General features: G+C 39.2%; 1 pseudogene; it reads right to left on the reverse strand.

Annotated features, from left to right (window-relative positions):
• Positions 1-20,320: 20,320 nt before the first annotated feature.
• The window catches only part of LOC140853134 (sulfite reductase [ferredoxin], chloroplastic-like), a 161,554-nt pseudogene continuing 153,920 nt past the window's right edge, over positions 20,321-27,954 (reverse strand).

Below are 27,954 nucleotides of genomic sequence, written 5' to 3' on the forward strand. Positions count from 1 at the left end.
ACTAAAGCACAGTGAGTTGCTTGCAAGTCACTGAGGCGATCTCAGGTCTAAGGGACACTTATACCTATATCCCATCAGAGACATTCTCGACAGTAGAATGCTCTGGAGTTGGTCACGTTCAATGATAATGTACCCTTACATCTCACCTGTATGTCCTACTAGTATCTCCACACTCCTTGGTTAAGAGGACAATCAACCCATATGGCCTACAGCGACCTATGCTCGATAGAAGCTGTCGTCCTTATTAACAGCCCATCATTTGGTCGTGAATAGTTTTAAGGACTAATCGATAAATCCTCTCTTTATCAAACCTAAATAGTTCTAAGGACTTCATCACAACAACGAAGTTCATTAGAAGATAAAAACTTGTGATGAAAATACCAAAAATATATGTTATTTATTAACAAATCAATTACAATACAAGGTTGCTTAACCGTCAACAGGTTGATGATTGACTTTTGGGATATATTTTCCAACACATCAGGCACCGCAGGAGAGAGGGATGAAGATCCAATCATCGCTTCTTCAGAAGAAAAGTAGGGGAGAGCCTTGAGATCTGATCTCAATATAAGGGAGGCTAAAGAAAGCTTGATCACACCTGGAAGAAAGGATTCCATGCTAAGAAGGGGATCACACCAAGAGGTGCACACATCCAGGAGGTCTCACACCCAGGAGGTGCTCATGCCCAAGAATAATCTGCCTTTACATCCTTTCGTGCCCCTTCTTAAATAGATTTGGATGCCCAAACCCTAATCATACTCTTCATGGATTAGGACTTTACAAGTTTGAATCAAATTCAAACTTTTCTAATTCATGAGAAGTCTCAAAGGCAGAAGGAGAGGCACCACCTTGCACCACCCATCTCATCACACGTGCATAAGGAGTTGGGGCATGAAAACCAGCACCCCACCACCTCCTTGGTCAGCCTAAGAGAGAGAGAGAGTTTTAGGAAAACATGGCTTAGTGTACCAAATCCAATTCAGTTTAGGTTTGGGTTCAATTTGAATCCAATTTGAACCAAATTCTAAAAGGCTGTTAATCCTAATCTAATTAGGATTCAGGTCTATATCCAACTTGAATAACTAACCCAATTAGTCTTAATTAAATTAGGTCCAATTAAATCAGATCTAATCCAAAGTAATTAGGATTTGAATCCAATCTCTCAAAATCATTTGGATGATAGATTAGGTCAAACTCATCTCCGAAATTAAACCTACACCTCATATCCAATACTAGCTAGACATAGTCAATATTGAATTTAATATGACCTATAACTTAATTCTCAATTAACTAAATCTATTTATTCAATCAAGTCTTATACTTCAAAATAGATGTTAAGTCAATTCTTTCCTATGTTGCTTGACTTTGTGCGTGACTCCGTAGGTTCGAACACTAAGTCGATAGTATAGAAACTATTTTCTATGCTATCGAAGTGACCATCTAGCATGATACCCGACGTCCAGATTGGTCGAATAATTGTAAAACAACATTCAAGAACCTAGGCATATGGTTACTACATAATTCATCCCTTTGACCCTAATGCTCAAGATAACCTAGGGTTAAACTATCAATCCTGGATGAGTCATCCACATTGCATTTCAATCTTTCTCAAATCCTATGACAGATCACAAAAATTATCCTGATCAAGATTTTATTGGATTGAAATACAGTAATGCAGTAACTCCAATAATCTGGAGGGGTCAATTCCATCTTGACTCACACACCGACTTCATAAGTACTTGACTGTACCCAGTAACCTTTCATCACTGTATTAGAAATACAGGTAGTCCGACATTAAAGCATAGTAAGTTGCTTGCAAGTCACCGTGATGATCTCAGATCAGAGGGACACTTATGCCCATATTCTTCATGAGCTTTTCTTGATAGCAGAATGCTCTACAGGTGAGTCACTATTCGGTAACAATGCACTCCTACATCTTACCTGTATACCATACCAGTATCTCCATACTCCTTGGTTAAGAGGATAATCAAACTATATGGCACACAACGGCCTATACTAGATAAACATTATTATCCTTATTAATAACATATAATTTGGTCACAAATAAGTTTAAGAACTATTTGATAAATCCTTCTTTATCGATTATATTATAGTTCTAAGGATTTCATCATAATACAAGAGTTCAAAGGAAGATGCACATTTATAATGAACTTATCCAAAATAAATTTTATTCAATAATAATTTATATATAAATTATAAAAAGCACAATCATCCACAGATAAATAATTGGCTTTGGAATATATTTTTCAACAACTTTCACTTGGACTAAAACCAATCAGGACTGTATCTAATACCCATATTCTACTTGTGGTCATCGAACTCTTTTGTCTTGAGAGATTTAGTGAAGGGGTCGGCCAGATTTTTCTTTCCATCAATGTTTAGCAGCTCGACATCACCTTGATCGACGATCTCATGGACAAGGTGATAGCAACATAGAATATGTTTGGTTCTCTAATAGGACTTGGGTTTCTTGGCTTGAGCGATGGCACCAGTGCTATCATAATATAGTAGAATTGGACCTTCAACTATGAAAACCACTCCAAGTTCACAGATAAACTTTCTCAACTAAACAGCTTCTTTTGTAGCATTGGATGTCGTAATATATTTCGTTTCGCATACTGAATCAGCTACTGTGTGCTGCTTGAAACTCTTCCAGTAGATCGCTCCACTATATAAAGTAAAAATATAGCCAGACATACTTTTGCTATCATCATGATCTGACTAAAAATTGAAATCAGTATATTTCATAAATTTAAATTCAGTATCTTCATAGATTAACCATTGATCCTTAGTATTTTTCAAATATTTAAGGATTGTCTTTACAACCTTCCAATAGTTTTTATCTAGATTAGACTAATATCTACTTATTATCCTTAGTGAGTAGGCCATATCCAGCCTCGTATATGTCATAGCATACATGATAAATCTCACTGTCGAGGCATATGGGATTCTACTCATATGCTCTCTCTCTTGAGGAGTTGTTGGACAATCCTTTTTAGAAAGAGTAATTTCTTAGCCTATTGATAGATAGTCCTTTTTGAAATTTTTCATGCTAAACTATTTCAACATGGTATCAATGTATGTGGATTGGGACAATCCAAACAACCTTTTAGATCTATCTCTATAGATCTTTATCCTTAGGATGTAAGATACTTCTTCCAAATCCTTCATAGAGAATTGTGATGACAACTAGAGTTTCACACTCTATAATGTAGTGATGTCATTCTCAATTAAGAGAATGTCATTCACATACAGTATAAGAAATATGACTACAGAACTATTAGCCCATTTATAGATACAGGGCTCCTCTCCGTTCTTAACGAAGCCATATATTTTGATTGTCTTATCAAAGTGCATGTTCCAACTCTAAGAAGCTTGTTTCAGTCCATAAATAGATCTGTTTAGTTTACATACTTTAAATTCATTTGTGGATGTGAAGCTTTTAGGTTGTGTCATATGTACTTCTTCTTCCAACTCTCCATTAAGAAAAATAATTTTGACAACATTTACTAGATCTCATAATCTAGGTGTGCTGCTATAGCAAGCATAATCTGAATGGACTTGAGCATTATCACAGGATAGAATGTCTCATCATTGTCAATACTATAATGTTGACGATATCCCTAGATAACTAGACAGACTTTATGAAGGAAAAATAGATAGTTTAAAGCATATATTTTTAAAATTTTATGATAAAAAATAAAAGATTAAACACTTTAATCTCTTATACATGCTTTAGATCAGATCTAAACTACCATTAAGGATCTATGACATAAAAATTTTATATATAAAATCTGATATAAAATAAAAACTGTATCGATCACATCGATATCTTAAATCTGATCTAACCTTTATATCACATCGATTGAGTTCAGAACTCATCATCTTATCATGGGTCGATGATCTTTACTGCTGGTAGGTAAGCACGAAGCTCTCACTGATGTCGAGCAGCTGCATAGATCGTCTACTGGAAGCCCTAATCAAATTATCCTTCCCGAAAGTGCTAGCTCACGTCGAAGGTACTGGATGGTTGATCCAAGCTCCTTTCTTTGGATCTTTCAAACTCTTCTGGATCAGAAGATAAAGCTTTATGAGAAGGTGGTGGTGTGGGAGATTAGACAAGACTCACTCTTATATTCTCTCACAAAATTCAGAGTTGAAACCTTAGAACCCACCCTACACCTCACGCCTAAGAGGAAGATCACTTCCTCTATTTCTTATGCACGAAAGTCCAACCCACTCTCAAATTTTCATTCCCCAACTCTGAGGTTTCTCATACCAAAAATCACTCTTTTTGTCACATAAAACTTATCCCTTCTAAAGGGTGACATCCCATGAAAGATGAGGATAAGAATTAGGTAGTTTTGATTCAAATTCAAATATTGGTTGATCCTTATCACCAATTCAAATCAAATTTAAACTAAATTTTGAATCAAATTTTATCTTCTTCTTAGAAACTCAGATAGTGATTGATCAACATCAGAATGATGCAAAAAATCTCATGCAAAAATACTTTTTGTGTGGAGAAAGGTGGTGGCGTGAAGAGAAGAGTCCAACTCAATTTGGACTCTAGGTTTTCATTCAAATTTAAACCTATTTGAACTCAAATTTAAACCAACCAACTTCTAATTCAAAAAGGGATTAGATGTGGGTGTGAAAAAACTTATGGGTACAAAAAAATTTACATAAAAAATTTCTTGCCTAAAGAGAAAGAGGGTGCAGAGAAAGGAAGCACAAGAGATTTGAATTCGAATTGATTTATCATCCAATTAGATTTTTAACCCAATCGAATTAGGTTAGACCGAATTGGACCACTAAACCTAATCTAATTAGATAATAAATAACTTTAATTAAATCTTAATCAAGTCAAAAATTAATCGAGCTCAAATCTTGATCAAATCAGGAATCGAACATCCTTAGCGATTAAATCATCTCATAACCTAATTGGGGCAAACCAAATTGAATCCAATTCAATTAGATTTGATCCAAACCTTAATGCTCAATCAAATTGAGCTAATTAGTAACTAATTACTAATCAATCCTCCTATAATTTCTTAATAATTAGTAAATTAATTTATTATAACTTTTGCACAGGGTTAATCATCAATCGATTGATTATTTTATCCTAGAATGATTATTAATCGTCGATCAGCCATATGATCAGTCAGAAATTTCTTTTGAGTATAATTTCATAAGTTTGAACCGAAGTCGATAGTATACAAATAATCTTTCTACACCAATCAAAGTGACCATCTAGCAATGATACCCGATGTCCGGATAGATCGAAAGATTGCAAAGCATTATTCAAGAACCTATTGGCATATGGTTATCTTATAATTTATCCTTTAGATCCAAATAATCAAGGTGACCTAGATTTTAACTGTCAATCCTGATATGGTCATCCACATTGTATTTTAATTTTTCAAATCCATCACATAGATTATCCTAGTCGAGATTTTATGGAACTGAAACACACTGATACATTAACTCCTACTTATTCAGAGGGGTCAATTCTATGGTGAAAAGCTCTTTTAGTTTGATGCACAAAATTATGGCCTTTTTATAGTTGTCATACAAACCATATAAGACAGGATAAGGGCTGGAGTTTGTTACAATTCAAACCATTTTGAATTTTAATTTGACTCTAACTTTTTTGCACCCTTATTTAACTTAAAGAAGGACTTACTAAAAAAAATTAGATATGAAAAACTATCAAAAAGACTTTCTTTTCTCACACACAATGAGCCCCTTCAAAAATAGCCAACATGTGGAAAGATATGAATAAGGTTTTAAGTTGAAATTCAAACCATTTTTGAATTCAAATCAAAACCAACCAATTCTTATCCTTAATGGGTGACAAAAGAAGGGTAGTTTTCTAGTTTTCTCATACACAAACTAATTTTGTATGGTGAGAAAGGTGTGAGATAATTTAAGTGGCGTAAGAGAGAGAGTCCCACTCATTTTGGACTCTAGGGTTTAACTAATTAGATTTCTTTCAAACCCAATCCAATTAGATCCAAATAAAATATGATAAATCTAATCTAATTAGTCTCCTACAATCTCAATTAAATTTGATCAAATCAATAAATTAATTAAACTATAGATCCGATCAAATCTGGATCATTTCTCCCTTACCGATTAGGTCATCTCATAACCTAATCAAACTTGATCTAATTGAATCCAATTCAATCAAACTTGATCCAGACTTTAATATTCAATCAAATTGAGCTAATTAGTGATCTAATTATTAATTAATCCTCCATTAATGATAAAGTCTAAGTCTAGTGAGACTCTTCAGATTAGTCATATGATCGGAGAGAAATTTATTGGAGCACGATCCTGGCTCCTCCCACGGACCTTGGGTGCAGCAGAACCAGCAACGAATAGATCTGGAGTCATCTGGACACGATCCAAGGCCCTTGACGAAATCAGTCTGGTTGCTGTCTTCTTCATCAGCCTTTCATTCCAGATGAAAAATGCCTCTGAAACTACCTCTAAAAAATCCAAGATCTGGTACCCAACAAGATCAGACGTGGACTGAGATCTTCCAATTTGTAGATCTTGAATCAGGATATTCTTGATGGGGAAGAAGATAGATGGAGACAGACCTCGCAGATCTGTCCTGCTGCAGCCTTTCTTGTAGATCTGTTGATGGAGATCTCACCGCACCTCAAACGACCTCAGATCAACTCCAGATCTGAGAGAGACTTGTACCAATCTCTTCTCAAGAGATTCCAGGTCTTGGATCTGGTGTTTGGGTGACTACAAGAGAGGAGAAGAGCAATCTGGTTGGCGGCTGCAAGGAGGAAGGGGCTAGTGCCTCCCTTCTTTCTTTCCTTATCTGGACCTGGCGGTAAGAAACCCTAGGGTTTCTTGCTCCTGGGGCATGGAGGATGGCTGGAGAGAGAGGTAGAAGAGAGAGAGAGAGATTTGGGAGAAAGAGTCGTCTATTACTTGGCTTAATCAACCTATACAAGTACATGTATATATAAACACAGGGTCAAGTTACCCAAATCCAAAACTCCCTTGACCAACTCTATGGGAGATTAGGTTAACCCAAGCCCATGTACACCCATGATTCGACCTAATTTTACCTATCCTAGGCCTAGACCTGGCCCATAAAGAATTGATCCCTTGAGGCCCACATAACTTAGACCTCAAGAACCCGAAAGGCCCACAGCCTTTCAACCTAGGGCCCAACTAGCCCTAGAGCCTCCATGAAGCCCTCATGAATGATGGACCTTGGCCTTAGCCTTGGTCCCCTGGGCCTTGGGCACACCACCTGGATCACAACAATCTCCACCTTGGTGTCCCAAGGCCTCAACCAGCTCCACTCTATCCATCAGCCGCATCAGCTCAATACATCTCTGAAAGCTATCCTGTGGAAGTACCTTCGTAAGTGCATCAGTTGGATTCTCCTTGATGTGTACCTTTACCAGCTCCACCTCACCATCCTCCACAAACTCCCTAATCTGATGATACCGAATGTCGATGTGCTTTATCCTTGCATGATAGACTGAGTTCTGTGCTAATAGAAGTGCACTCTGGCTGTCACAGTGCACTCTAACGGCCTCTTGAGTAAGGCCCATCTCCGTCAACAAACCCTTCAGCCAAATTACCTCCTTAGCTGCTTCTGTCAGCCCGATGTATTCTGCCTCTGTAGTGGATAGGGCCGTAATAGGCTGTAGACTCAATCTCCAAGAAATAGGACCTCCATACAGGCTAAAGATGAAGCCTATCGTAGACCTCCGGGTATCCACATCTCCATCGAAGTCTGCATCTACATAACCACTAATCAGCTCCTGAGCCTCCCTGGACATGTTAGAGTATCCCACTGCACCTCCTCGCTATCCGTAGCAGATGCCAACTCCAACTGATCCCCTCAGGTATCTGAATATCCACTTCAGAGCTCTCCAGTGCTCCCTGCCAGGCTGCGCCATGAACCTGCTAACCTGACTCACTACATAAGCGATGTCTGGCCTACAACAGATCATCGCATACATCAAGCTCCCAACTTCTGAAGCATAAGGAACCTTCTCTATCCCCTGAGCCTCCACCTCAGTCTGTGGCGCCATGGTCTTCGAGAGTCTGAAGTGATCGGCAAGTGGCAGCTCTGCCAGCTTTGCTCCCTTCATCCCGAACCTCTCTAAGACCTTCTGTATGTAGCCCCCCCGAGATAAATGCAGCACCCTCTGGGCTCGATCTCTGAAAATCTCCATGCCTAGGATCTTCCTTGCAGGGCCCAAATCCTTCATCTCAAACTCTCGAGATAAGGATGCCTTCAGATCCTGCACAACCTTCCTACTCTTGCATGCTATAAGCATGTCATCCACATACAAGAGTAGGAACAGCCTAGAACCATCCTCAAGAGACTGAACATAAACACAAGGATTAAACTCGCACCTGGAAAGTCCAATGCTGCGCACATAGGAGTCGAACCGCTTGTACCATTGCTTCGACGACTGCTTCAGCTCGTACAACAATTTCTGCAATAAACAAACCCTTCCCTCTGATCCTGGATCCCTAAAATTGGGTGGCTGCTTCATGTAAATCTTCTCCTCCAAATGCCCATGGAGGAACGCCATCTTGACATCCATCTGCTCCAGCTCTAAATCCTGAGCTACTACAATGCTCAGCAACACTCTGATGGAAGTATGTCTGATGACGGGAGAGAAGACCTTGCTGAAGTCGATGCCTTCCTTCTGGGAGTATCCCTTGGCCACTAACCTCACCTTGAATCTGATACCTCCCTACTCTGAAGGTCCTTCCTTGCGACTGTAGACCCATTTGCAGCCAATGGGCCTCTTCCCCTGTGGCAACTGCACCAATCGCCACGTCTGGTTCTGGTGGAGAGACTGCATCTCCTCAGACATTGCTTGGACCCACCGCTCTCTGTCCTGGCTCTCAATAGCCTCCTGACACGTATATAGGTCTCCATTCGCTATCACCAGGGCATATAACAGTATCTCCTCGAAGTCATATCGGTCTGATTGCCTGATGGTCCTCTTGGGCTTGTGTAGGGCAACATCGATATCAGTCCTCGATCCAGCTCGCTCCTGCTGAACCTCTCCACCTCGATCATCCATTCGAGTTTTCTCCACCTGTGGAGACACCTTAGGTAGGTTCTCCACCTGAATATCATATCCTCCCATAGTACCTGCAAGAGGCAAAATAAAAGAGGTAAGCTGTCCAGCAGCACCCTGCTGGACCTCCTCCTACTCCTGCTGCTCCTCCATGCCTGCTCGCCTCCATAGGACTGATTCCTCATCAAAAGTCACATCCTGACTAATGATGACCTTCTTTTCTAAGGGATCCCACAGCTTGTATCCCTTGACTCCTCGCGGATAGCCTAGAAACACCGCCTTGCATGATCTGGTGTCTAGCTTGCTCCGCTCACCAGCTCCAATGTGCACATAGGCCATGCACCCAAATACCCATAGATGGCCCAGCCCAACTGTCCTCCCAGACCACACCTCCTCTGGAAGCCTGCCATCCAACCTGGTGTGAGGTGATCGATTGACCAAGTAACCCGCTGCGTCAACTGTGTCAACCCAGAACTCCTTTGGAAGCCTTGCCTGCAGCCTCATGCATCGTGCCTTTTCCAAAAGTATTCTGTTCATCCTCTCGGCCACCCTATTCTGCTGTGGAGTCCCCCTAACTGAGAAGTGTCTTCTGATCCTACACTCCTCACAGTAGTCCTGAAACTCTTTGCTGGTGTACTCTCTGCCATTGTCTGACCTCAGACACTTCACGCTCCTCCCCTGCTCCTTCTCCACCTCCGCTCTCTAGATCTTGAACTTGGTGAAGACCTCTGACTTCTCTCTCATGAAGTAAATCCAGAGCTTCCTTGAGAAATCATCAATCAGGGTCATGAAGTATCTGGCCCCATTCCTAGCTAAAACTGGGGCTGGTCCCCACACATCCATGTGTACTAACTCCAGAGGGGCTGCACTGTGGGCTGTACTGATGGTGAACTGAACTCTCCTCTACTTTTCCATCTGGCAAGGCTCACAGATCTCCCCTATAGCACCATCCTCCAGATCAGAGATGAGTCCTCTCCTGCTCAACTCCCTCAGCCCCCTGTCACCCATGTGGCCTAGGCGGTAGTGCCACATCCTGTAAGCCCCCTGCTGGTCCTGTGCTGCAGCTGCTGCATCAGACTCTCCGGTCACCACAGATCCTTCCATGCGATAGAGGTTATTGTCCAACCTCCTGCCTCTCATCACCACCATAGCTCTATTGGAGATGTTCAGTACTCCGCTTCTAGCCCTACTGCTGAAGCTGTATCCACTGCACTCCAAGTAGCCTAGTGACACCAGATTCTTTTCCAGCTCCGAGATGTACTTTACATTTGTCAATGTCCTCACAATCCCATCAAACATCCTCACCCTGACTGTCCCTATCCCAGCCACCTTGCAAGGATGATTGTCGCCTAGAGTCACTGATCCCTCATCTGTCTTGGTGTATGTCGCAAACCAAGACCTGTGTGGTGTGTAGTGATGTGAGCATGCAGAGTCTAGTGTCCACTCCTCTGTGTAATGCCTGTGACCATCTGATACCACAAGTAGATCATCCTCCACCTGCTGCCCAGCAGCTGCACTCACTGATTCCAAGCCACTTCTTTCTTCCTTCTTGCTCTTCCATAGTGGACATTCTCGCTTGAAGTGCCCGAACTCGTTGCACTTGAAGCATTTCATCTCCTTCTTTTCCTTTCTGGACTTGGACCACCCCCTGGACTTGCTTCTGCCTCTGCCTCTACCTGTCCTCTTCCCTACTGCCAAATCCTCCTGGAGAGCCCAATCTCTGGTCAACTTTTCCCTCTGCTCATTAGACCTCAGCACCGAGACCATGTCCTCATATTCCAGAGTCTCCTTGCCGTAGAGCAGTGTAGTCACCAAAGAGTCATATGATCCTGGCAGCGAACACAAAAGCAACAGGGACTTGTCCTCCTCATCCAGCTTCACCCCAATATTCACCAACTCCGTGCATAACTGGTCGAACCTCTGAATGTGGCCAATCACATCAGATCCCTCCTACATCCGAAGACTGTACAACCTCTTCTTTAGCATTAGCTTGTTGCACATATTCTTCCCCATATACATAGTGTGCAACTTCGACCAAAGGCCCTTCGGGGTCTTTTCTTCTAGCACCGAATACAACGCCGCATCCGCCAAACATCCTCTGATCACCAAGCATGCTTTCTTCTCCAACGATGCCCACTGTCTATCTGTCATTCCCTCAGGCTTCTCATCCAAAGCCTGATCCAGATCTGCTTGCACCAGAAGATCCTCTACCCAAATTTTTCACATGAAAAAATTCTCCTTGCCATCAAACTTCTCAAAATCGACCTTCATATTACTGCCCATGACTGGATCTAAGCCAAACAAGCAATATAAATTCAAAAAGTATAGAATATACCTTGATGGTACCTTGCTGAAAATTTTTAGCACTTGGGATCTTCAACTTCTCGCACTTGAAACCGCTTCCTCACCATTGTGGCTCTGATACCAACTATTGAAGCACGATCCTGGCTCCTCCCATGGATCTTGGGTGCAGCAAAACCAGCAACAAATAGATCTGGAGTCGTCTGGACACGATCCAAGGCCCTTGACGAAATCAGCCTGGTTGCTGTCTTTTTCGTCAGCCTTTCGTTCCAAATGAAGAACGCCTCTGAAAATACCTCTAAAAAATCCAAGATCTCGTACCCAACCAGATCAGACCTGGACCGAGGTCCTTCAATTTGTATATCTCAAATCGAGATATTCTAGATGAGGAAGAAGATAGATGGAGACAGACCTCACAGATCTGTCCTGCTGCAGCCTTTCTTGTAGATCTATTGATGGAGATCTCACCCGTGCCTCAAACGACCTCAGATCAACTCCAGATCTGAGAGGGACTTGTACCAACCTCTTCTCAAGAGATTCCAGGTCCTAGACCTAGTGTTTGGGTGACTGCAAGAGAGGAGGGGAGCAATCTGATTGGCGGCTGCAAGGAGGAAGGGGCCAGCGCCTCCCTTTTTTCTTTCCTTATCTGGACCTGGCGGCAAGAAACCCTAGGGTTTCTTGCTCCTGGGGCATGGAGGATGGCTGGAGAGAGAGGGAGAAGAGAGAGAGAGACTTGGGAGAAAGAGTCATCTATTACTTGGCTTAATCAACCTATACAAGTACATGTATATATAAACACAGGGTCAAGTGACCCAAACCCAAAACTCCCTTTACCAACTCTATGGGAGATTAGGTTAACCCAAGCCCATGTACACCCATGACTTGACCTAATCTCACCTATCTTGGGCCCAGACCTGGCCCATAAAAAATTGGTCCCTTGAGGCCCACATAACCTAGACCTCAAGAACCCGAAAGGCCCACAGCCTTTCAACCTAGGGCCCAACTAGCCCTAGAGCCTCCATGAAGCCCTCATGAATGATGGACCTTGGCCTTAGCCTTGGTCCCTTGGGCCTTGGGCACACCACCTGGATCACAACAAAGCTTCTAATGTGTGTGACCCCATAGGTTTGAACCTAAGCCGGTAGCACAGGAACTGATTCCTGTACCAATCAGAGTGACCATCTAGCACTGGTGTCTGATGTCTGGATAGGCCAAATGTATGCAAAGCAATACTTAAGAACCTATTTGGATATAGTTACCATATAATTCATCTCTTTGATCCTTGATGCTGGGATGACTTAGAGTTTAAATTGTCAACTCTTAATAGTACATCCATTATGTGTCTCAACCTAATAAATCCTGTGACTCCTCACAAGGACTGCCTTGGCCAAGGTCTTATTAAATTGAAATACAAAGCATCTCCCCAATCTCTTGGAGTGGTCAATTTCATCTTGACTCATGCACCGACTTCATAAGTACTTGACTATGCCCAGAAACTTTTCGATCCTGAATTAAAAATTTAGGTAGTCCGGTACCAAAACACAGTGAGTTGGTTGCAAGTCACCGTGGTGATCTCAGGTTGGAGGGACACTTATACCTATATTTCTTCAGAATGACTCTTGATAGTAGAGTGCTCCAGAGTTGGTCATATTCAGTGAAATGTACTCCTACATTTCACGTGTATGCCATACTAGCGTCTCCACGCTCTTTAGTTAAGAGGACGATCAATGATATATGGCACACAACAACCTACACTTGATATATCTATTGTCCTAATAATAGCATATCATTAGGTCATGAACTCATTTAAGGACTAAACGATAAATTTTTTTTTATCGATTTAAAATAGTCCTAAAGACTTTCATCATAACACAGACGTTCGATATAGAAGATGTACAAGCTTATGATAAAAATATCAAGTAAATATTTTATTAATTAATTTTTATATAATTACATCAAATAGCATAACCGTCAACGGACTGACGATTGGCTTTAAGACATATTTCCCAACATGCATTACATTAGGCCTAGATACAACATAAATTCCATTGTTCAATTATCCATGCAATATTGTAATACCATTCAAAATGATATCATAAAATTTTTTCTTTATTGATATTTCAAAATTTGACTTAGCCAAGAGGCCTACAGAAATAATATTTAAAAAAAAATTAGGACAGTAATGACATTCACTAAGAACAATAGAATGAGATTCGAATACAAGCTTGATGATTCTTAAAGTTAGAACTGAAACTAATCTTCCATCTCCAACGTTCAGGAATCTCTCGCCATCTCCAAATTTCTCACTGACCTGAAGACTCTACAATGAATTACAAATATTAATGGGGCTTTCAGTATCCAATACCCAAGTCATTGTATCAAAAAGAGAGATGTTACAAGATGTTATCACATAAGTACCTTATCCAACAACCGATTGCTGCTTCTTCTTTGGCCTATTTGGATCAAGGAAAGTTTTATATTGAGGATAATTTTTCTTCCAGTGACCCTACTTCTTACAAAAAAAGTACTCTGTTTGACTCTGATCGACCTTATACTTGGGCTTTTGGATCTGACTCCCAGTACTTTGCATATTTTTATTTTTTTATTTTTCTTTTCTTAAAGGGAAGATGCCCACCCGAAGAAGATCCTCCCACTAAATTCACTGTCTCTTTGTGGAGCTGGTGATCCTTCTCAAAAGTCTGTAGCAACCCCAACAGACCATGGTAATTGACTACAGGCTTCGTTATTCTAAAATGACTGAGAAACGATAGGTAGAATTTGGGTAAGGAGTCAGGATTGCATCTTTCTCCAGCTGTTCATGCAAAGGGAAGTTGAGCTTGCTCAGTTTCTCGATCTGTTCGATCATGTACAATACATGATCGGTGATAGATGCACCCTCCCTCATCTGAGCATTAAAAATGGTGCAACTAGTCTTATGTCGCTCAACGTTGTCGGAGTACCAATGGATTCTCGCAACACTTAGAGCATTTTCTCTGACTGAGCCTCTTCAAATTTTCGACTGAACTCATCATTCATGGAAGCCCGCATGATGCAATGAACTATGGTGCAGTCGTTGAGCCACTTCAAATAAGTATCTCGAATCACACCTTGAGCATTGGGAGCAAGCTCCTCAAGTGTCGGATCTGTAATCACATACAGGATCCATTCGCGCTCTAGGATGATCTTTAACTTCGATACCAATTATCAAAATTGGGTCTCGTCAACTTCTCACTGTCCAACAGTGATCGAAGTAACAAGTTTGAGGCTATATCTGCATGCACAAGAAAAAACCATAACCTAATTAGTATATAAATTTATTAAGCCTAAAGAGATGGACTTTAGTCTAAAAGTTCTCCCACTATTTTATACAAATCAACAGCCTCTACCTCCAATTTGAGAAATTACTTTAATTCTTTAGTAGGTACTAGAATTCACACAGACTGTACACGAGCCCAACTTTGGCCGGCTCACCCATGTGCATCCATGGGTAGATTCATTAACCAATTGTTTCACCAAATAATTTTTAGTAGTTGATTTAGCCCCAGGTAACTTTTTAGTTGACTTTGGTCTTCTCTGCAAGCTCCTGGTTAGGTCCAACTATTAACATGATCATACTTACAAATTTAACTATCAAATAATTAGGTTCGACTTTGGTCGGCTAACCTGACCACCTGATAGAGAGACTCGACTAAGTCATTATATTATGAATGATAATTCTAATAGTAGATGAGCACCAAGCCTTTGGGCCTCCAATGATCATCATACTAATGGATCCATTATCATCCTACTTAATAGGAGGCTATGATTCAGTTATCATCATAACTAGCTCATTTAAAAGACCTAATATTTTAGAAGATTTAATTTTAATTTTTGAGAAGAGAAAGAAAAGAAATCAATCAGTAGACCATAATTCTCCCACTGACTTCACCAAGTCACTGAATTGGGTTAGGATCGTGCTGATTGAAATGGCACCTTGATCAATCACATTGATCAACCATAATGCATGGGCTAACTCGAATCATTTAATGATCTAATCAAAATCTAATTCACCAAATTAGTTAGGTAAGTGAGATCGGTGGGAGGGTCTGCTAAGCTTGCCTTAGACACCATCGAATTGGCCAGGTAAGTTGCTCCCAATTAAAAACAACCGGTCGAAATGCCAAACTTATCTTAGACACCAATTGATTAACTAATTTTGATTTGACCAACTTAATGATTCAGATTCAACCACTGAGCCACAATCAAGATCCATTTGGTCTAATCAAAGACATGGACTTGACCATCTACAACTATTGTGTTAGAAAAATTCTGATTAATCTAATTCAATATTTGGTTAGACTTAATCAATTTCTCTACATGGTCAATCAATTTTTTGATTCTGACTTTATGTCTAACTTAATTAAAGAGAAGGACCTGATTTGAGCTAATCCATTCTTCATGTTTTATGCAATGTCATTAGATTTAAATCACAATTCTAGATCTATTGAGTTTAACACTTAATTCTTAATTAAGTTTTGCATCAACATGGTTAAGATTTTGAAAATAATTTTCACATGTAAACCTTTTACATTAAATCATAAAATCTTTTAGATCAAATCTAAATTTTTATGATTTTAAATCAAAATAATTTTGATTAAACAAGATTAGATGTAACTAACTTCTTCGTAACTTGCATCACATACAACAACGCCTAGGGTTTCAAGATCTAGAATTTTGTAAGAAAGTAAGTTTTTTCCTTTTGCTTTCTTCTTCATGGGAGCTCACAGTGGCACCCCTACATACCATGAAGAGCACCCCATTGAATGGGAGGAGAGGGTCATGAAATCCTACTTGCTTCTATGACGGGATGGCCTGATGATTACCCAATCCGAGTACTTTGCTACTCAAAATATCTAATCTAAATAAATAATAATTAGATCTAAAAATAAATATATTTAGATCTAATGTAAATCATAAATAATCAGATCTAACAATAAAAAATTAGATTTAAAGGTATAGTAATTCATATCAAAACAACCTGACTCTGATACCAATTGAAGGAAACATAGGTAGTGCTATGCATGCAATTTCAAAATTTTTATGCAACAAAAAAATAAGATTAAACTATTTAATCTAAATTATATGTATAAGATCTAATCTAAACTATCATGCCAAAAAGAAAATATGAAATATGATGCACTTTAGATCTAGAAATAAAAAAAATACACATCGATCTCATCGATGCTGAAATCCTAGATCTAACTATTAGATCTAACGATATGATCAAAATAGGTTAGAGATGATTACCAAACCAATTAGAATTTGATCTTCTTTGGTCCAATACTTGGAAAAGGTGTTCCTCAGATCACTCATAGCCACACAAAGTCTTTTGGCCTCTACAAAAAAATTCACGTGAAGACTGACGTAGATCAGGGACTTGGAGGTACTAGCCTGCAAGCAACTTTAACAGCTGGTTTCTTCCTTCTTCTTCAAGCAACTTAGACACTCCAAAGCAAGAAAAGATCTAGAGAAGGAAGAGAGGAGAAGGAGAAGAGACTCTGAAAATAAAAACCAGCAAGAGAATTGATCATGGGACGTCCAAGAGAAAGGACCCCTTTTTATAGACTAGGAATTAGGGTTTTTACAAGGAAGGGCACCAATAGTCCATGCCAAAACCACCTTTTGGCATCCCAAAAAATTTCAAAAAAATTATTAAGATATGAAGAAGGATTCTAGAGTCTTACATGCTAAAATATTCTTCAAAAAAATTAAGAAAAAAAATAATATGGTACCAATAATATTCCATGTATGAAAAATTCCTTTCTCAGTTTGCATCTTATCTCTAATTCGGATCGCATTCGAATTAGGTAGGGGATAAGATTATGAGTCATCAACCATTCGCACCTACCCTTATTGGGTCTACTACTTTGATGCCAAAAAGGTCAAGCCAAATCCTATTTGGTGTGGGGATAAGGGCATGGGTCCATATGTGGCACAAAGAGATAAGGATAGAGTCTTAGTTGACAATGACTCTTCATTTCTAATTCAATTCTAATCCAAATTAAATTTGGATTGAACCTACTAATAGAAATAAATCTAATCCAATTAAAAATTTAAATATCTCATTAAATTTCTATCCCAATTAAGAATTAGTTGAGTCCAAATCCTGATCGAAGTAAGATCAGATTTTTCTTGTAATCAGAATTGATTATATCAAACTCAATCTGAGTCGAACTGAATCTCATTTAATTAGACTTGATCCAAAGCTCTTTACTCAATCAAACTGAGTCAATTAGTAATCTAATTACTAATAAATTCCTCATAAATAGTAGAGTCCCACTTTCAATGGGACTCTGCTCCAGAGTCCCAGTCCCAGTAGGACTCCTCACCAAAGTCACAATCCAATTGGACTCTTCAGCCATCTAATCTGACCAAATCTTCTAATGCGTGTGACCCCATAGGTTCGAACCTAAACCGATAGTACAGAAATAACTTCTTATACTAATCAATGTAACCATCTAGCAATGGTGACCCAACGATCGGATTGATCGAAGTATTGCAAAGCAATCTTCTAGAATCTATTGGCGTATGGTTATCATATAATTTATCCTTTTGATACAAATGCTCAAGGTGACCTAGGATTTAACTGTCAATCCTAATTTAGTCAATCATATTATATTTCAACTTTTCAAATCCATCTCATGGATTATCTTGGCTAAGGTTTTGCTAAATTGAAATACACTGATGTATATCTCCTACTAATTCAGAGGGATCAATTCCATCTTGACTCACACACCAACTTGTTAAGTATTTGTCTGTACTCAGTATCCTTCCGTCACTGAATTAGAAACTCAGATAGTCCAGTACTAAAATATAGTAAGTTGCTTTCAAGTCACTATAGTGGTCTCAGGTATGAGGGACACTTATACCCATATCTTTCTTGAGCTACTTTTGACAGCAGAGTACCTGACACATGGTCACATTCGATGCGAATGTACTTCTATATTCCATCTATACGCCATAACAGTATCTCCATACTCCTTGGTTAAGAGGACAACCAACTTATATGACGCGCAACGACCTATACTTAATATCGCTGTCGTCCTTGTAATAGCATATCGTTTGATTGCGAACATTTTAAGGACTAAACGATGAATCCTCCTTTGTTGATTAATTATAGTCCTAAGGACTTCATTACAACACAAGAGTTTAAAGATGGACAATTTGTAATGAAAAAGTTAAATAACTTTTATTAATAAAAATTCATATACAATTTACAAAATGAGCACAATCGTCTAATGATTGACTTTGGGACACATTTCTCAACAATCTGGAGGCTGACTTCATTGACAGGCCGAGGTCGACCTCATCAGAAGTCATCTAGAGGCCGACTTCATCGGGAGGTCGAGGCCGACTTCATTAGGAGGCTGAGGCTAATCTCATCAGAAGTAATCCGGAGGCCGACTTCATCGGGAGGCCGAGGTCGACTTCATCAGAAGGCCGAGGCTGACCTCATCAAAAGTTATCCAGAGGCTGACTTCATCAGGAGGCCTTGACCAACCTCATCGAAAGTCATCCGGAGGTCGACTTTATCGAAAGGCTGAGGCCGACCTCATCAGAAGTCATTAGAAGGCCGACTTCTTTCTTGGTGCCTTACTGACTACCCAAACTATCGACTGGGTTGCACCACTCAATGGGCTTCTTCAACTGACTTCGTGACATGGGCGTCAGCCGAACGACCGAATGACAGGCATGGCTGTCATGCCATCCTGACAGTCCACATCAGGTCACGTCGCTCAGATGCCATATCCTGACCGACTAGCTGTGCACCATGATGGAATATTACGAGGCTATTAATTACGCTGCATGTATGATAAGGCCTGCCGCTACAGCCACCTACTCACCGAACAGAAGGCATGCCTGCTGTCAGAGCCAGACATCCACGCGGCACCACACGACTGACAGGACATGATTGACATGATTACCTATCCTCTCACTATCCACTTTGTTCCCTCTATAAATAGAGGTAAGCGGAGACCCCTCTAGGTATGTTGGCCAATACAGTACCAAAACTTTATTGCTCTTTTTACTATATTGAATCACCTCGCTGACTTGAGCATCGGAGAATCCTCGCCGAAGCCACCTCAGGTGGGACTTCCTTTGTAGGTCTCTCTCTTCCAATGCCAAGCGGAGACCACCGCCACCATTCACCGGAAATCCCTCGCTCTCGCCTTCGATCTTGACTGTGTACATCTTCTTCAGTGATGGCACATCATCTTTCAGCATCCTGTCAGTCCACATCTAGGTGTAGCACCTAGTCGGCTCAAGACGACTACTCCAATCGAAAAAAAGTCACAATATTAGGTATTTCTCTCCTAGCTTTGTTATTTTTAACGCATAGTGGTACAGCAGGACATGCCATGGCATTTAAGACGATCAACAAACCTAAGCTGGTGTATTAATAAGACAGTTCCACGTGGGGAAAGAAAAAGGCTTATTTTGAAGTATAACATGCACTTGCATGTTGCAAGCTGTAGATGATAAGCCATGTCTTACCAGCAGACCTGCTTGAGCAGGGGCTATGATGATAGGTCATCTCTATAAGCGGTGAATGTCACATAAGATTATGTTCTGGCTAGGTGTATTGCATACATACAAGCCATAAATTTCAAATATTTCTTTTAAAATTTTTCTTCATTATTCTTCAATCCAACAATTGTCAATATGCAATCCACAAAATGTTGCACCATACGCTCTAAAAATTAGTATCAAATAATCAAAATGTATTAACTGAAAGAAAATTTTGAAGCATAGTCACCTCGTAAATGACAATAAACAAACTAAGATCATTGGAAAACAGAGTTACGATACAGTCTGCTAGTGCTTGCATGTGTAGACATGATTAAATGTGCACAAATATGACCTGTTCATGCCATCTAAAGATGGTTCTCGAATTCCCACTCTGGAATTCTCGAAAGGCCCCAAACTTCTTTCCATAAATACTGCTCAACGGCACTGCAGAACTTGTCAACTACCCATTGACTAATCAAATACTTCGTTCCACTATAAAGCTGGTCAACCGTCCTCCCATTTTCTGTGTGTTTAACAGCAATTGATTTTATAGCATATATCTTCTTTTGGCAATAACCAGTGATTCACCCAAACGAGGGAAAGTGGTCTCCATCCCATGCATTCTTCCTAGAGTTGGTAAAATATGATCCAATCCACCAACTCGATCTATGTTCGACCTACAATAAACAGGTTTGCATTTAGGCTAAACAGATTTGAATCATAAATGGGTCAATCCGTTTAACTCATTTAATAAGTGGGTTGGATTTAGGTTTTAGATATCTTACCCATTTAATCCATTTAATATTCAGGTCGGGTTGAGTCAGATTATCTATTTAACTTGTTTAACCTATTTCTGACTCATTTAACCCGACCTGTTTAATCTATTTAAGACCTGTTTAATCTATTTAAAATCTTTTTAACCTGTTTTTGACATATTTAACCCGACCCGTTTAACCTATTTAATCCGTTTAATCTGTTTAACCCGTTTAGCCTAATTTGACATATTTAATAAACGATTTAAATGGGTCGGATCAGATTACCTGTTTAATAAATAGGTTAGATTCAGGTTTGAATTTTTAATCCATTTAGTAAATAGGTCGGATTTGGGTTGACGATTTTCTAACCTGATCCATATTGATCTGACCCGTTTATGATCTGATCCAATCCGATTGCTATCCCTAATTCTTCCCATGCCACCTCCTATCTATCACCGCATAAATTTTTAAAGCAGTTCATTGTTGTAGAATAGACATGCTCAAAGGTTTAAACAGGGCCTTGCACTGAATTGTTCTTGCATAAATATAAAAGCCTCGAGGATCTTTGTCACTATCAGAAATTGCTACAACTCCGATCTCATTAGTGAGAACATCCAGTGAGTTGTCTGTGCCTACAGTTAATGTAAACTTGCACTTTCATGGCAAGAACTGGGTACCATAAATTGGCTCAGGAGAATCTAAAAAATTTATTCTATGGGAGCTGTTATTATGTGCTTTGACTACTGTTGGTGCATTAAATCAGCTTCAAGATATGTGATATCATCATACAAGATCCAAAAAATATCAATCTGAAAGCATCAGATCTCAGTAAACTAATTTACCGATTAGCAGATTCAGCTCGGTATTGTATCGATCTGAATATAGGATGCCCTTGTGTTCTATCCGGATGATGTCTCGCTAACAAAAAAATATTCAGATCGGATATTTATCGATCTGAACCCCGATGCCTCCTTATCCGAGATGAATGTTGTGACATCTCTATTTCACTCTGGTCATCTACTGAAGTGAACTATTATAGTGATAGACTGAATCGCTCTACGAAAGCCCATGACGGTTTCCTCAACCAAGCCACAGCTGGCCACGATCTCATGTCTAGCTCATATGCACAGCTGTCTACCAGCTCACTTACAGGTGGCTCTCAACCGTCTAACAGACTCCTCTAATGGCCTAACAAATTCTAGAATGACCTACTCAACCCCTCTATAAATAGAGGGTCAGGGATCCTCTATTGGTAAGTTCTGCTCTCTGAAACTATGAGAGACTCTGCCTGTAGGAAATTAGGCCAAACTCTTAGCTTTCACCCAATTCTCCTCCAGTTTCACTCAATCTCTCTTTCTCTCCCACTTTTTTCTACCTCTGTTCTCAAGGCTCGAACTGACTTAAGCATTGAAGGGTCAAGAATCGAAGGATCCCCATCCGATTTCTTGACTGATTTTGCAGATTGGAAGAATTTTCACTAGGTTGCAAGGATCATTCTAACTTAGCCTCACTCTAGTTGATCAACTCTACTCCAGATTTTGAGCCTTATAGCAATAGATTAGTGCTAAAGGAAGGGGCCTCTCTGATTTTTTTATGAAAAAGATGGTTAAAGCATGAGCTCAGCATCCCTCTCCCTCCGCTCTAGAATAAGGAGCACCTGAGATACCACCACAGCAACCAATTGCTTTTGATCCTCAATAATTTAGCCTTATTGTTCAGCAAGTCCAGGTCCTGACAACAGTGTTCAACAGCTTCAAAAGAAGGAGAAGCAATCATCGAAAGAAGCTCTTCCCCAAATGTTTTGTCCTAGAACAATCCTCAACCAGCCCATCAAGGTGAATACCACATTGATGAGGCTGACAGCAAATTTGCCTCCAGTATTTTGAAAGTTCAAAGAGGGGGCGATCTGGAGCACAAGGCCCTAGATCTTGAAAGACGTCTGATGGAGCTCTAGGTAGGAGGTTGATCTCAGAATAAAGATAGTTTCAATTTTCAATCTTCTTTCTCTCATGAGATCTTGAGTAAACTAGTTTTGAATCAGTTCAAAATATCCGCCATTGAGTCTTTTGATAGCTTTGCTGATCTGATGGATCATATCGAGGGTTATAGGACCCTCATGACTTTATAAGGGACTTCTGATGTCCTATTATGCATTACTTTTCCTATAATTCTCAAGAAGACGGTGAAGGTTTGATTTTTTGATCTCCCATAAGGATCCATCTCTTCTTTTGAGCAGCTTGGGAGACTATTCGTCACTTATTTTGGTACTAACTACCTCATTTGAGGTATGTGGATAATCTTTTCTCTATTCAGTAGCAGGATAGAGAAGATCAATGGAAGTATGTGGCTCGTTTCAACACAGCCACCCTGGAAGTAAAAAAGTTTAATGAATTAATTGCTATGTTTGCTTTGAAGAGGGGACTCCAGAGCAACCGTCTGATTCTTTTTTGGAATAAGAATTTCTCAGATACCTATGATGAGATACTTGATCGGGTGCATAAGTACGCTCAGACCGAGGAGGAGGAGGCTATCTCAAGGCAGGCAAAAAAGGATAAAAATGAGAAAAAATGACTGAGGAAGAATGATGAGCAAATTGAAAATTCACATCGATCCCAAAAAAATATGAGGTCAAAAAGCCCACCTCGATGCTTTAATTATTATGCCTCTTTATCCTCTCTTTGAGCTCAAATTCTAATGGAAATTGAAGGGGAGAGATATCTTCGAAGGCCTGGTCCCTTGAAGTCCCCTCCAGAGAAGAGAGATAAGGGGAAGTATTGTCGCTTCTATAGAGACATGGCCATGACACCAAGGAATGCAGGCGGCTGTAGGATGAGACAGAAATCTTGGTACATCAAGATTACCTCGATAAATATGTTAGACCAGCCAAAATTGAAGAATACAAATCTCCAGTAGAAGGAACTTCAGATGATCACAACTGACCAACTGCTGGTATTATCAATATGATATCCAACATTTTATCTAGCACGGATGATCCATCCCCTAAGAGGTAGAGGACTGAAGATGTTATTTTTTTTTCTAAAAATAATGTAGAGAAGATCCAAATCCATCATAACAATGCTGTCATCATCTCTATAATGATAGCAAAGTATGATATAAAAAGAGTTCTTGTTGATAATAAAAACTCTACTAATATATTGTTCTATGATGCTTTCTCAAAAATAAATCTGATCGGACAACTTAGGTGGATTGATACTCCCCTCGTCAGGTTCTCAAAAAATCTGGTAGCAACTAAGGGAGAAATTACTCTACCAGTTACAATGAGACAGGAACCAAGGTAGTCCATGGTATAGCTCACTTTTCTAGTAGTTAGAATTTCATCTGCTTATAATGCCATTCTTGGCCCACCTGGTCTTAATGCTTTCAAGTCCATTGTCTCTACTTACCATCTGTTGATGTATTTTTTGACTAAAAATGGAGCTGGTGAAATGTGTGGTGATCAGATGGTGGCTTGACAGTATTTTATAATTTCTACTAAAATAAACCAACCGATGAAAACTGTGCCAGTTGATATATCAGATACATTAGATAAGGTCAGAAGAATCCAAGGTAAATCGGTAGAAAAGCTTGAAGCCATTCCTTTAAGAGATGATCTGAAAAAAATAGCCCAGATCGGTGTAAACCTTAAGCTTGATTTAACAGAGAGAATGATCAAGTTTTTATGAGCAAATACTGACATTTTTACTTGGTCGGCTTCTGATATGCCTGACATCCCTACTGATGTGATTATTCATAAACTAAATATGGATCCAAATTTCAAGCCGGTTCAGCAAAAGAAAAGAAGTTTCATCTTGAAAAGACAGAAAGCTATCGATGAAAAAGTTGACAAGCTTTTAAAAGCAAGATTCATTAGGGAAGCTCATTATCCAAAATGGATAGCCAATGTTGTTATGGTCAAGAAGGCCAACGGTAAATGGAGCTGTTGGATTTTCTACAAGTGCTAGTATATATGGATTTCAAACTTTTCTAAATTCAAAATATAGCAAAAAAATTAGATTAAAATATTTTTAATCTAAACATGCATTCATCATATGAAAGTACTTATGGATCTAGTTCATATGCTAAAATTAATATAAACTGATTTTAGAATGAACAAAGAAAAACCTATAATCAATTCACATATCTAAATCGCTTTTTCTTTTGCCTCAAACCTGTAACTGTGGTTGAATCCAATTCAATCTCGGGATCTGAAGTTGAGCAGGTTCTAAATTAGTAGCACAAGCATCCTGCCTCTACAGGTATCCACAGGACCGACCTGGAATAGAACTTCTTGACTCCTGCTTGCTTGAACGGAAAGCCTGAATAGACTTGAACCAAGTCTTGATAGGGATCAACTCTTAAATCCTTTTTGATCTTTCTTTTTTGATTCTTGAAGAAGCCAAGAACTTTTCTTGATCTCTCAACTAACCAAGAAAAATAACAACTAAGAAGTGGTTGTAACAAACTCTCAATAAACTTAAGAAGAAGGAGATGAAACCATCTACAACTTGGCACCAACCCTTTGACATCAAAAGAAGGGATGCCTCCCACTTCTCTCTAAGATCCAAGGGGAGGATGCCTAGAGAGAGAGGACATGGGCTAGAGAGAGGAAGAGGAGGGGAGGCGTTGGGTATAGTAAGGGTGGCGGTAAGGATGGGAGATCATGAGATAATGAAAGAGGTAAGTCTAGGGTCCTTTAAATAGACAACATAAGGGTCTCCTAATCAAATTAGGATCCCTCCTCTTAATCATATTAGAAGTCCTAACCACAATATACTTGGACCAATTAAATGGGGCACCACCTATAATTCACCCACGCCCACACCCAGTGCTAGGCGCCAATTAAAAATTTTCAAATCAGCCTATATGATTTCATAAATTCACTTCACGGGCTTTTGATCAAATCAAGATAAATAAAATCAAGAAACTCTTTCTTGATTTAATCCAAGCTATAAATTAAGCATCCAACCATTGGAGGCCATTAAATCAAATTCAATCATATTCAAATCAAGTATAGGAATTGGCTAATGCTTATCATATAAGCAAACTAACTATAAGAGAAATTGGATTCATCCGGTGCTAGTAAGGTTAACATGAACCTAATAAAATTTTTCTAAATTCATATTAATTGGTGCTCCATAAATCCAATCATAACTAATCCATATCTTCTCCCTTTATGTGTGGCTCTATAAGTTCAATTCTGTCAGGTAATGAGACATACCATGATTCTATCACAGGTATCTCTAAAATCTCTTTCAGTGGATTGGAACAGTTCTACTCTAATTTGATAAGGATCATTGATCCAAAATGATCCTATTAAACTTTCACAATCCATCAATGATATATGGCAATATGTAGTGGCAATCCAGCAGAACCGAAATAAAATCTTTAGGTATAGTTAATATGTGATAGCAATCCTTGTATCGTGAGTTCTGACTAGATGACAGGTCATGGATAAATCATCAAATCTTATCATCAGTCATATGATGGATCCGATTAGCTCAAGTCTAATAGTGATTCTAAATAAAAACTCTTTTTCATTAATCACACTACTATAGCCATAGACTTATGGACTCGCTTCTCAAATCTCATAAGACTACTCTCTATCAAGGTCGATAGATTCTATCTAGATGCACATATTGCTCCCACAGCTCAACCAACTGAAGCCAACATCTACTATAAAAATTTATAATTGAGTCAATATTTATGTATAGTCAAACTACAGTAGTCTTACTATGAGCAACTGTGACACTGTAGGTCAAAAGACTAGTCACACAACTACAGCATCGAGATGATCACTAACGATTGGATAGAAATCCATGTGATTGCTCATATGGTCACGCTCAATACTAGTTATTCTCTAACAACTACCCACACTTGCCACTCAGTATCTCTATACCGTAGATTAGAAACTCATCTATCCTGAAAGAAGCAAACTGTATGTCAGTCTATCTAGATCTATCACTGTCTCCATGATTATCCTATGATCGAGAGCAATTTAAGAATTGATCATATATGGCTCTAATTCTCAATATTTGAGAATATGTATCGTAACATCAATTTCAAGAATAATTCAAAGATATATAATACTTGAATGAAAAAGAAAAACTTGCTCTTTATTGATTGAATTAATAGTTTAAATATAAATTTTTGTTATAGAATAAAAATATATCAGCTAACAATTAGCTTTTAAAATATACATCTAACAATCTCCCACTTGAAATAAAGTCAATTAGCCATTAATCTAAGCCTCATCTTCTTAAAGTGGGCTTCCATTTTGGACTGGCTCAACTACTTTGTCAGTGGGTCTACCACATTATCCACAAAGTCTACTCTTCGCACTCGACATATTGCTTCTTAAGGTAGTCATGTATGATATGGAACCGCCATTCAATATACTTTGATTTTTGATGAGATCGGAGCTTCTTAGCAAGTGCTATGGCTCCATCATTATTGCAGTACAGTGGTAGGACATCTAATATCATTACACTGAGTTTCACAGTAAATATTTTGAATCAGAAGCCTTCTTTTGCAGCATTCAAAGCGGCGATATACTCAGCCTCTGTGGTCAAATCTGCGATGATGCTTTGCTTAGAACACTTCAAGCTGACTACACCATCATTGCAAATGAACACATGCCCCGATATAGACTTTCTATCATCGATATGAAGTTCGAATCTGTATAACCCTCAATCCGCAATTCAGGTGCTTCTCCAAAGATTAAGAACAAATCTTTAGTCCTTCGTAAGTACTTTAAAATATTTTTCACAGCTATCCAGTGCTCCTTATCTGGATTTGACTGATATCTGCTCATGACACTCATAGTAAGGGCAATATCAATCGAGTACATAGTATGGCATATATGAGGCTCCCTATCATCGAAGCATAAGGGATCCTACTCATGCACTTGATCTCTTCAGAAATGGTAGGATACATCATCTTGGAGAATCGAATACCATACCTAAGAGATAGCAAACTACTTTTGAAGTATTTCATGCTGAACCACTTCAGCACTTTCTCTATGTATAGCTTTTGTGACAGGCCAAGCATCATTCTAGATCTATCTCTATAGATCTTTATCCCAAGGATATAAGATGCTTCTCCTAGATCTTTCATGAAGAATTTTTTAGACAACCAAGTTTTGACCAAGGTCAACATAGAAATATTATTCCCAATAAGGAGGATATCATCCATGTATAGTATGAGGAAGGCAAGTGCACGCCCACTGATCCTTTTATAAATACAAG

Source organism: Elaeis guineensis, chromosome 13, assembly GCF_000442705.2.
Source record: "Elaeis guineensis isolate ETL-2024a chromosome 13, EG11, whole genome shotgun sequence".
Classification (NCBI taxonomy): domain Eukaryota; kingdom Viridiplantae; phylum Streptophyta; class Magnoliopsida; order Arecales; family Arecaceae; genus Elaeis; species Elaeis guineensis.